Source organism: Coregonus lavaretus, assembly GCF_964263955.1.
Source record: "Coregonus lavaretus genome assembly, chromosome: 16".
In the NCBI taxonomy this organism is placed as follows: domain Eukaryota; kingdom Metazoa; phylum Chordata; class Actinopteri; order Salmoniformes; family Salmonidae; genus Coregonus; species Coregonus lavaretus.
In genome coordinates, this window is record NC_140003.1 from 42,341,086 (window position 1) to 42,353,360 (window position 12,275).

The window sequence follows — 12,275 nt, forward strand, 5'->3', positions numbered from 1 at the left end:
TTAGCTCTACATTAACTCTACCCTAGCTCTACCCTCGTGCTACCCCACTCTACCCTAGCTCTATCCTACCCTAGTTCTACCCTAACTTTAGCCTAGTTCTACCCTAGCTCTACCCTAACTCTACCCTAGTTCTACCCTAGTGCTACCCAAATGTAACCCTAGCTCTACCGTAGCTTTACCCTACTCTACCTTAGATTTACTCTACCCTAGCTCTACCCTAACTCTACCCTAACTCTACCCTAACTCTACCCTAGCTCTATCCTAACTCTACCCTAACTCTACCCTAGCCCGTAGCTCTATCATAGTTCCTAGCTCTACCCTAACTCTACCCTCTTTACCCTAGCTCTACTCTAACTCTACCCTAACTCTACCCTAGCTCTACTCTAACTCTACCCTCTCTACCCTAACTCTACCCTAACTCTACCCTAACTCTACCCTCTCTACCCTCTCTACCCTAGCTCTACCCTAACTCTACTCTAACTCTACCCTCTCTACCCTAACTCTACCCTAACTCTACCCTAACTCTACCCTCTCTACCCTAGCTCTACCCTAACTCTACCCTCTCTACCCTAGCTCTACCCTAGCTCTTCTCTAACTCTACCTTAACTCTACCCTAGCTCTACTCTAACTCTACCCTCTCTACCCTAACTCTACTCTAGCTCTACCCTAACTCTACTCTAACTCTACCCTAGCTCTGCTTCAGCCTCTTATCTTCCCCCGACAGCAGCTCAATGGCAGTAGAGCTGCTGCTGTAGCCCGAACACACAAACCCTGGCCGGATGCTTGGGGAAGGACTGCTGTTGCCACATCACATCCAATACCTTTTGGGATGTAAAGAAAAGCAGGAGAAACACTTTCACAATGCAGAAGAATGACATGAAAGGGAAATTACTCTTTTTCCCAACGTTAATGTTTTAAAGGCAATGTGCTGCTGGCCCTGCAAATGTAAGTCCCTGTGGGGTTTGTGGACTGCACTTACACAAATACAGACCGATGGATACCTTACACCCAGTAAGAATAGTGTCTTGTTGCCAAGGACTAGGTTCAAGTAACTCATTTTAGGTTTTCATACTCTATTTATGCTGTTTAAATTTGATGATTGTAGTTTAATTACTCTCATGCTGCTGCTGTGTCCATCATTAAGTGTATTCCGTGCAAATGCTGCCTATTTCTTCTAAAGAGACGTATTGTTATGATGAGTTTCATATGAAGTGACATCATTAGACTTATGTAATTTTTATTGTATTTAACTAGGCAAGTCAGTAATGAACAAATTCTTATTTACAATGACGGCCTACACCGGCCAAACCCGGACCAATTGTGCGCCGCCCTATGGGACTCCCAATCACGGCCGGTGGTGATACAGCCTGGAATCGAACCGGGGGTCTGTAGTGACGCCTCAAGCACTGAGATGCAGTGCCTTAGACCGCTGTGCCACTCGGGAGCCGAATTGTTAGCTGCTAATGTTAATCGCAAGTTAGCTAATAAATGTACTGAGTCAGAGCAAACGTAATAAGCTATATAGCCTGATAATACCAGTGACGGTGCAGACCTAAATCAGCATGTTTTTTGTGCAACAGTATCTTCTAAATCAAAGAGGAATACACAAATCAAGAATATTTTAGCTACGTAAAGTAGCTAAGAGAAAACATTCAATGTAGCCAAAGATTATAGGGTCCCCTAGGAAACACTTATCAACATCCTACCCTGTAACAATAACTACTCCCTGGCATTTTCATTCGTTGTCATGTCAACGCTGTATTCAAAGTGCCCACTATTATATTCTAACTATAGAATTAGAATAATCGTTCTATTTCCATGATTCCAACAGTTCACCTAAGTGCTCTAAATCACAAGTCAAAATCGCAGTTGCAACATTTGGTTAGAAACGAGGCCTAGGTTGTTTACCCAGCACTAAGTGTCAGTGTGGAAATGATCTCAAATTATTGAAGTTGAATTGAACAGTATAAAACAATCAGAATGGAGAAAGACCCATTGAAATCACTTAGAATGTATGTGTTGCCACCCTACGGTCACGCAATACTCACAAAGCAAATTTCAAACTTGTATTGTTAAAAAACATAAAATACCGTCAAACACCGTCATACTTTATTTTTTTTAAATACCATGATATGATATTTTGGCCATATCACCCAGCCCTATTCTATGGGACCGCCGAAGAACCCTTTTCGGTTATAGAAAGCACCTTTTTTTCTAAGAGTGTAGAACATTGAACCACCTTCTGCTCCCAGGTGGTCTAATCTCATAATGGAATTAAAAGCGACACTGAAAAGTGCTCCGCCTCAGCTCAACAGGATTGCATTTTGGACCATACGATTTCTGCTTGCGCAACATTAACCCTTACTATTGCCTGCTGACAGGAAACTGGGGAGTCAAAATGTCTTCGGGGTCTGCCAGATCCACATTTAGGTTGCGCTGTCCCGCTAGCTTGAGGGTCTGTGGATGTGATGACTGCAGCAGGACCAATGAAGCAGCCAGGGAGAGGGCCCTAGGACAACGCATTAACAATGTCTCCCTGTAGAGGTTTTGTGTATGTCTGTGCTGCAGGCTCCTTCTGTTCACACACAAAGTGGCTGCTGAATAGCAGATGCGTTAGAAGTCTCCATAAGTCCCTAAGCAGTACTGAGATATTAAAGTCTAATTTGAACAAATGAACCCCTCAAATGCCCCCCTTGCTAAAGAAAACTACAATTTCAAACTATATGGCTTGGTTGGGACAGGTATAGCAATAGCAGTCGTTTTTATTTATGTCAGCACTGAAGCAAAAACAGTAACTTTTTACAACCTAGGGGTATAAACCATGTAGCTGTTGAACTGAATATTGAAATATTAATGTCAGAATATGCTGCTGTAAAGGAAGCAGAACCGAAGATTGATTATTCATATATTTTAGGCCAAGAACATATTGTAAACAATGGAGCAGATAATACGTGTGAATATGCTGTATTTCTAAGTACATCTTGAGTACACAACAGCTTTTCCTGTTAATTATGCTCTTTGAAGTCCTTTGTTTAATGCATTTGATCACGCATCTATTGCTTTTGACATGAGTTTTTTATTAGCTCAGACTATGTTTATTATAGCTTAGAATATGTTTATTAGAGCTCAGACTATGTTTATTATAGCTTAGACCAGCGATTCTCAATTGGTGGGTCGAGACCCAAGGTTTTGAATGAGTGTCTGAGTAAAACAAATAAAAAAGACTCCAATCTGAATTTAAACGACTAACACCAACTAGAAAGTGTGTGGAAATTATAATAAACATATATATTTTAAAATAATTTTACCTCTGAAATATTGTTCTTCAATCACAGTATTCTTTATATAGAGTTATTAGCATCACTATTTAGCAGGTGTGGTTGATGTTGTGGTCTCAAACCAGTGAGCTTAACATTCTTCATCAAGAATATGGGCAAAATGGAATTATTGACGATGAAAAAGGTGGGAATGATGTTCCCATGTCATATAATTGGTACATGTTTGTTATGCACAGACCAGCCTGGCATTACTGGAACCATGTCGTCCAAAAAGTTATACTTTTGAATCATCTGTCCATAGAACGTTCTTCCAAGAGTCTTGATGATCATCCAGGTGCTTTTTGGCTAATTTGAGTCAACTTTTTGGACGAGATGGGTCCCATTATGCCTGGCGAAAACCAAACTCTGCATTCCACAGTAAGAACATCATACCAAAGGTCAAGCATGGTGGTGGTGGTGTGATGGTTTGGGGATGCTTTGCTGCCTCAGGACCTGGACGACTTGCCTTAATAGAAGGAACCATGAATTCTGCTCTGTATCAGAGAATTCTACAGGAGAATGTCAGACCATCCGTCTGTGAGCTGAAGCTAAAGCGCAGCTGGATCATGCAGCAAGACAATGATCCAAAACACACAATCAAGTCTACATGAAAATTGTTAAAAAGCAACAAATTGGAAGTTTTGGAATGGCCTAGTCAAAGTCCAGACCTAATCCCAATTGAGATGTTGTGGCAGGACTTGAAACGAGCAGTTCATGCTTGAAAACCCACACGTCACTGAGTTAAAGCAGTTCTGCAGGGAAGAGTGGGCCAAAATTCCTCCACAGCGATGTGAGAGACTGATCAACAACTACAGGAAGCATTTGGTTGGAGTCATTGCAGCTAAAGGTGGCACAACCAGTTATTGAGTGTAAAGGGGCAATTACTTTTTCACACAGGGGAATTGGGTGTTGCATAACTTTGTTTATGAAATAAATATGTAATTGTTGTGTTATTTGTTCACTTATGTTCCCTTGATCTAATATTAGGTTTTGGTTGAAGATCTGATAACATTCAGTATCACAAATATGCAAAAGTAGAGAAAATTAGAAAGGGGGCAAATACTTTTTCATAGCACTGTATGTAAGAATGCTGTTCATTGACTATAGTTCAGCATTAAACACCATAGTACCCTCCAAGCTCATCATTAAGCTTGAGGCCCTGGGTCTGAACCCCGCCCTGTGCAACTGGGTCCTGGACTTCCTGACGGGCCGCCCACAGTTGGACAAGGTAGGAAACACACTTCCACTTCGCTGATCCTCAACACAGGGGCCCCACAAGGGTGTGTGCTCAGCCCCCTCCTGTACTCCCTGTTCACCCATGACTACGTGGCCAAGCACGCCTCCAACTCAATCATCAAGTTTTCAGACGACACAACAGTAGTAGGCTTGATTACCAACAATGACGAGTCAACCTACCGGGAGGAGGTGAGGGCTCTGGGAGTGTGTTGCCAGGATAATAACCTCTCACTCAACGTCAACAAAGGAGATGATCGTGGACTTCAGGAAACAGCGGAGGGAGCACCCTCCTATCCACATCGACGGCACCGCAGTGGAGAAGGTGGAAAGCTTCAAGTTCCTCGGCGTACACATCAATGACAAACTGAAACGGTCCACCCACACAGACAGTGTGGTGAAGAAGGCGCAACAGCGCCTCTTCAACCTCAGGAGGCTGAAGAAATGTGGCTTGGCTCCTAAAACCCTCACAACATTTTACAGATGGACAATTGAAAGCATCCTGTCGGGCTGTATCACCACCTGGTACGGCAACTGCACCGCACGCAACCGCAGGGCTCTCCATAGGGTGGTGTGCTCTGCCGAACGCATTACCGGGGGCAAACTACCCGCCCTCCAGGACACCTACAGCACCCGATGTCAGAGGAAGGCCAAAAAAATCATCAAGAACAACAACTACCCAAGCCACTGCTTGTGCACCCCGCTATCATCCAGAAGGCGAGGTCAGTACAGGTGCATCAAAGCTGGGACCGAGAGACTGAAAAACAGCTTATATCTCAAGGCCATCAGACTGTTAAACAGTCTTCACTAGCACATTAGAGGCTGCTGTCTATAGACATAGATTAGAAATCACTGGCCACGTTAATAAATGGAACACTAGTCACTTTAATAATGTTGACATATCTTGCATTACTCATCTCATATGTACAGTTGAAGTCGGAAGTTTACATAGACTTAGGTTGGAGTCATTAAAAGTCGTTTTTCAACCACTCCAAACATTTCTTGTTAAAAAACTAGAGTTTTGGCAAGTCGGTTAGGACATCTACTTTGTGCATGACACAAGTAATTTTTCCAACAATTGTTTACAGACAGATTATTTCACTTATAATTCACTGTATCACAATTCCAGTGGGTCAGAAGTTTACATACACTAAGTTGACTGTGCCTTTAAACAGCTTGGAAAATTCCAGAAAATGATGTCATGGCTTTAGAAGCTTCTGATAGGCTAATTTACATACTTTGAGTCAATTGGAGGTGTACCTGTGGATGTATTTTAAGGCCTACCTTCAAACTCAGTGCCTCTTTGCTTGACATCATGGGAAAATGAAAATAAATCAGCCAAGACCTGAGAAAAAAAATTGTAGACCTGAAGGTACCACGTTCATCTGTACAAACAATAGCACGCAAGTATAAACACCAATAGATTTGTGTGTATTGGGTAAATGTTGTGAAATTGTTAGATATTACTTGTTAGATATTACTGCACTGTCAGAGCTAGAAACGCAAGCATTTCGCTACACCCGCAATAACATCTGCTAAACACGTGTATGTGACCAATAAAATGTGATTTGATTTGATTTATAGCTTAGAATATGTTTATTAAATCAAATCAAATGTTACTTGTCACATGCTTCGTGAACAACAGGTGTGGACTAACAGTGAAAAGTAAAACACGTAATAATAAAGTAATAATAGATACACAATGAGTAACGATAACTTGGCTATATACAAGGGGTACCAGTACCGAGTCGATGGGCGGGGTATGAGGTAATTGAGTTTGATATGTAATGTACATATAACTAGGAATGAAGTGACAGATTGAAAACAGTAGCAGCAGCGTATGTGATGAGTCAAAAAAGTTAGTGCAAAAAGGGTCAATGCAGATAGATCGGGTAGCTATTCGGTTAACTATTTAACTAACTATTCAGCGGTCTTATGGCTTGGGGGTAGAACAGAGGAGGCTGGTGGGAGGAGCTATAGGAGGACGGGCTCATTGTAATGGCTGGAATGGAATTAATGGAACGGTATCAATCATATGGAAACCACGTTTGACTCTGTTCCATTAATTCCATTTCATCCATTACAATGAGCCCAACCTCCTATAGCTCCTCCCACCAGTCTCCACTGGGGTAGAAGCTGTTCAGGGTCCTGTTGGTTCCAGACTTGATGCATCGGTACCGCTTGCCGTGCGGTAGAAGAGATACAGTTGAAGTCGGAAGTTTACATACACCTTAGCCAAATACATTTAAACTCAGTTTTTCACAATTCCTGACATTTAATCAGAGTAAAAATTCCCTGTCTTAGGTCAGTTAGGTTCACCACTTTATTTAAAGTATGTGAAATGTCAGAATAATAGTAGAGATAATTATTTATTGATGTTTTTATTTCTTTCATCACATTCCCAGTAGGTCAGAAATTTACATAAACTCAATTAGTATTTGGTAGCATTGCCTTTAAATTGTTTAACTTGTGTCTAACGTTATCGGTAGCCTTCCACAAGCTTCCCACAATAAGTTGGGTGAATTTTGGCCCACTCCTCCTGACAGAGCTGGTGTAACTGAGTCAGATTTGTATGCCTCCTTGCGTCTCCTTCCTGAGCGGTATGACGGCTGCGTGGTCCCATGGTGTTTATACTTCTGTACTATTGTTTGTACAGATGAACGTGGTACCTTCAGGCATTTGGAAATTGCTTCCAAGGATGAACCAGACTTGTGGAGGTCTACAATTTTTTTCTGAGGTCTTGGCTGATTTCTTTTGATTTTCCCATGATGTCAAGCAAAGAGGCACTGAGTTTGAAGGTAAGCTGTTTAAAGGCACAGTCAACTTAGTGTATGTAAACTTCCGGCTTCAACTGTAACAGCCTATGACTTGGGTGGCTGGAGTCTTTGATAATTTTAAGGCCGCCTGGTATAGAGGTCCTGGATGGCAGGGAGCTCGGCCCCAATGATGTACTGGGCCGTACGCACTACCCTCTGTAGCGTCTACCCGTCGGATGCCGAGCAGTTGCCATACCAGGCGGTGATGCAGCCAGTCAAGATGCTCTCAATGGTACAGCTGTATTAACTTTTTGAGGATCTGAGGGACAATGCCAAATATTTTCAGCCTCCTGAAGGGAAGAGGTGTTGTCGTGCCTTCTTCACGACTGTGTTGGTGTGTTTGGACCATGATAGATCCTTAGTGATGTGGACACCGAGGAACTTGAAGCTCTCATCCCGCTCCACTACAGCCCTGTCGATGTGAATGGGGGCGTGCTCGGCCCTCCTTTTCCTGTAGTCCATGATCATCAGCTCCTTGCTGATGTTGAGGGAGAGGTTGTTGTCCAGGCACCACACTGCCAGGTCTCTGACCTCCTCCCTATAGGCTGTCTCATAGTCAGTGTGATGGTGTTGGAGTCGTGGCTGAACAGGTAGTACAGGAGGGGACAGCGTGGCATATGTGTTGTTGCCTACCCTCACCACCTGGGGGCGTCCCGTCAGGAAGTCCAGGATCCAGTTGCAGAGGGAGGTGCTCAGTCCAAGGTCCTTAGCATAGTGATGAGCTTGGAGGGCACTATGGTGTTGAACGCTGAGCTGTAGTCAATGAACAGAATTCTCATGTAGGTGACCAAGTGGGAAAGGTCAGTGTGGAGTGCAATAGAGATTGCGTTATCTGTGGATCTGTTGGGTAGGTATGCGAATTGGAGTGGGTCCAGGGTGTCTGGGATGATGGTGTTGATGTAAGCCATGACCAGCCTTTCAAAGCATGTCATGGCTACAGATGTGAGTGCTACGGGTCGATAGTCATTTAGACAGGTTACCTTGGCGTTCTTGGGCACAGGGACTATGGGGGTCTGCTTGAAACATGTAGTTAATACAGACTGGGTCAGGGAGAGTTTGAACATGTCAGTGAAGACACTTGCCAGCTGGTCAGTGCAAGCTCTGAATACGTGTCCTGGTAATCCGTCTGGCCCTGCGGCCTTGTGAATGTTAACCTGTTTTAAGGTCTTACTCACATCAGCTACGGAGATTGTGATCACACAGTCGTCCGGAACAGCTGGTGCTCTCACGCATGGTTCAGTGTTGCTTGCCTCGAAGCAAGCATAGAAGGCTTTTAGCTCGTCTGGTAGGCTCGCGCCACTGGGCAGCTCACGGCTGGGTTTCCCTTTGTATTCCGTGATAGCTTAGTCTATGTTTATTATAGCTTATACCAGGGTTCTTCAATACCGGTCCTGGAGGGCCCAAAACACCTCTGTTTTTCATCCTCTCCTTCTAATCAGGGGCTAATACAGACCTGGGACACCAGGTGAGTGCAATTAACTACCAGGTAGAAATACAAAACAGAAGTGTTTCGGCCCTCCAGGACCGGAATTGAAGAACCCTGGCTTATACTATTTATTATTATAGCTTAGACTGTTTTATTACATTTTACATTTACATTTTAGTCATTTAGCAGACACTCTTATCCAGAGCGACTAACAGTTAGTGAGTGCATACATTTTCATACTTAACTTAGACTGTTTTTATAGCTTAGACAATGTGATATAACGAGTTTTGATAAAGGATTTATTAATGTAGGTAAACTCATAAGCTGCATGTGGGACAGAGGACAAGGACACGCCATGTGTTATTGGTGTCACGGGTGAATGACAGAGGGTCGGTGGGCCAAGATAGATTGGGGGCCGCTGGTGCTAATTTTAGGAGGGGTACGTGATGGAATGGCCTGGCTAGGGTGCCACACCATACCAAGTATGTGGATGCTCTGGATAAGAGCGTCTGCTAAATTATGTAAATGTACTATTGTAGGAGATGAGTGACACTCAATAATGGTTGGCAACTGTGTGGGACAGAAGCAGCTCGGAGAGCATTATATAAAGTGAGAGATTTTCTATGGAAGTCATTCATATGGCAGGAGGCTACGTCCGTACAGCCTGTCATTGAATCCAGTACTGAATTAAATAACGATGAATCAACTCTCCATCTGTGTCCCATATTCTCTTACATCCTGAAGTACTCGATACCAGAGAAACTCGTCATATCACAATGCTTATTAGCTTAGACTATGTTTATTATAACTTAGACTGTATTTATTAGCTACTTGCCTACCTTGCTCTATCTCAACTGTGCTCACGCTCAAAGTAACCTGGCCTTACTTAAACAGGAAAATACATAAAAATACAGAAACAGATTTTTTTTGTTTTGGACAATGGCGGAAAGGTTATATGACATACAGTGTTAATATTCACAGGCTCCTGAACCCAGTTGTGTAATTCTGACTGGGCTTTCCCTAGGAACTTGTTTTCCAATCCACCGAAGTTGTTTAGGGTACTAATAATAGAAGAGTCCCCTGTAGCTCAGTTGGTAGAGCATGGCGCTTGCAATGCCAGGGTTGTGGGTTCGTTTCCCACGGGGGGCCAGTATGAAAAATGTATGCACTCACTAACTGTAAGTCGCTCTGGATAAGAGCGTCTGCTAAATGACTAAAAAAATAAAATAAAATAGACTATGCAGCGAAATTCCTTGGTTTGGGTCTATGGCTGTTAATAAAATAGTACTGCAGACAGACTGTTGTATCTCACTACCTCCATATAAGGCTTGAAGCGACTACCATATTTATAATGTGGACACTATTCACGTTAAGCAGTTTACTGGTCACAAACACAATATTTGCCTTACTTAATTCATTGAATTTGGATCTCAGTATGGTTATGCTTTTGGCAGTAATCATAATTATAGTAATACTAGTTGTGCTTTTGGCAGTAATCATAATAATACACGTTTTATAGTTTTATGCATACAAATATTTTCTTGCCTCAGATTGCAAGAGAAAGGAGTTGTGCACATTCAAAGAATCATCTACTGTACTGATGCGTCTCACTTGAATAATCCTTGTAATCAAAACAGAGACACTCAGAAAATTCATGTGATACATTTTCTCTAGCCAGAGAAAGATTATGAGTTTGTATTATAAAACAGCCTTTTGTTTTTGTGGAGAATCTGGATATGAATTGACAGTGCGAGAGGGAGTACAGGTTTTTACTTTGGCAGGATATTTCTCTGCAGAAACTGTAATAGCTACATTAAGGTTCTCTAATCCAACTATGGAATGGAAAGTATATTTCCTCTCAGTCTGTAAACTGTTTTTTTCTCTTATGCAACATATTTTACTTTCAATATGGTCTGTTAGGCAAATACCAGAGTGTCACTGACTTTTTCTGGCTGGCTGTGTTCCTATTTTGGGGGGGTGTATGTACGTACAGTATGCCTGTCTGGTTTTTGCTGAGGTATTTGACGCAGGGGGCTATTTAAACATGACCGTAATCTGGAGGTTTTCAGATGGATAATCGACTCAAACTGTCGTTTGCACTTCTTTCGTTTTTGTAGGCTATATTCTCCTGTTCTTGTGTGGTATTGACCAATGGCAGTTGATGGTACATAATCAATTCCTTTGAATAATAACCCATTCACTATTACCTGAAGCCTCAGTGCTGTAAGACTAACCTTTCTCCTGCTTCTCTTCTTCCTCCCACAAAGGACACAGTACTCACACGAAGACAGTACTAACGAGAAGACAGCACTCACGAGAAGACAGCACTCACGAGAAGACAGCACTCACGAGAAGACAGTACTCATGAGAAGACAGAACTCATGAGAAGACAGTACTTATGAGAATTCTTAGGCCATTAGACGAGTGAGGCCCAACAGAGCATCCTGGTCGTTCACAGTCAAAAGTATTGGTAAGGCATCTTATCTATTATCTTACGTACTCTGGAGCTGTCCTAGAGACTATTGATTACAGCTCACCCCAGGAGCTCCCAAAGCAATCATTATGTGATCAGTGTTTGTGATACAACAACAGCATATATAAATTATTGAACAGTTCTTTTGGGGGGCAAAGACTGCGATTTATACCATAAAGTGATCTCAGCAGATGACAGTGACTCTGTATTCCTTTCAATGGCCTTTAGCCCAGTACACCATATCCACAAATAAGTGACATTTTAATGACAGTTGACTAAGCCAGTGGTTCCCAACCTTTTTTCCTTGGAGCCCCCCCCCCCCTACTTGTATCTAAGAAAAACTGTGTGCCCCCCCCACACACACACACACACACACATACACACACAAATAATAAAGTGATTAATTCCAAATCTTTATTGGCAAAAATTTACATCAATTATAGTTTTTCTTTCCTTTTCTCTTTGGTTTGCCCTGGTTATCTTTCTGTATAATTAACTGTAGGCCTACACACACACATTGTTACCAAAAGAATAATAATGATTAATTATCAGCGTAATAAGTGATTAACAGCACCTATATAGCTCTGTCCACCAGCACCTATACATCCCATTCCTTCCTTAAAAAACGAATGGCCACCTTGGTCCTGCATACCTCTGACCAGGGATGGGATGTCAGGTGTGATGCTAGTGACAGCCAGCCTAAAGTCCTGGTTGACATGGTTACGGGCTTTTGTTTTTATTGTTCCAAGCGCGCTGAAGGCCGACTCAGACAGGTACGTAGTGCTGAATGGTAGAATAACCCTTGTAGCTGTGTGTTTGGCCAGTCTGGGTGCAACAGCGTGTCCTTTGACAATCCCAAACTTTTTGTATCCGTTCTCGTGGAAATATTTTTTTGAAACAGAATCGTCTTGAAGGTCAGCAAGCTCATCTTCACAGCCGAGGTATTCCACGTCCTCGAGACTGCAAATGTAAGGGTCCATCACGCACGATTCCTTTGATAAGTATTCGTC

General features: G+C 42.6%; 1 protein-coding gene across 2 annotated transcripts in view; it reads left to right on the plus strand.

Moving 5' to 3' along the window:
* The window catches only part of LOC311143335 (PTB domain-containing engulfment adapter protein 1-like), a 132,818-nt gene that overhangs the window by 64,210 nt on the left and 56,333 nt on the right, over positions 1 to 12,275 (plus strand). For both annotated transcript variants that reach the window (XM_084179175.1, XM_084179177.1), the window contains exon 2: positions 11,060 to 11,262. The gene's annotated coding sequence lies outside the window, so the exon portion shown is untranslated. The remainder of the gene's footprint in view (positions 1 to 11,059; positions 11,263 to 12,275) is intronic.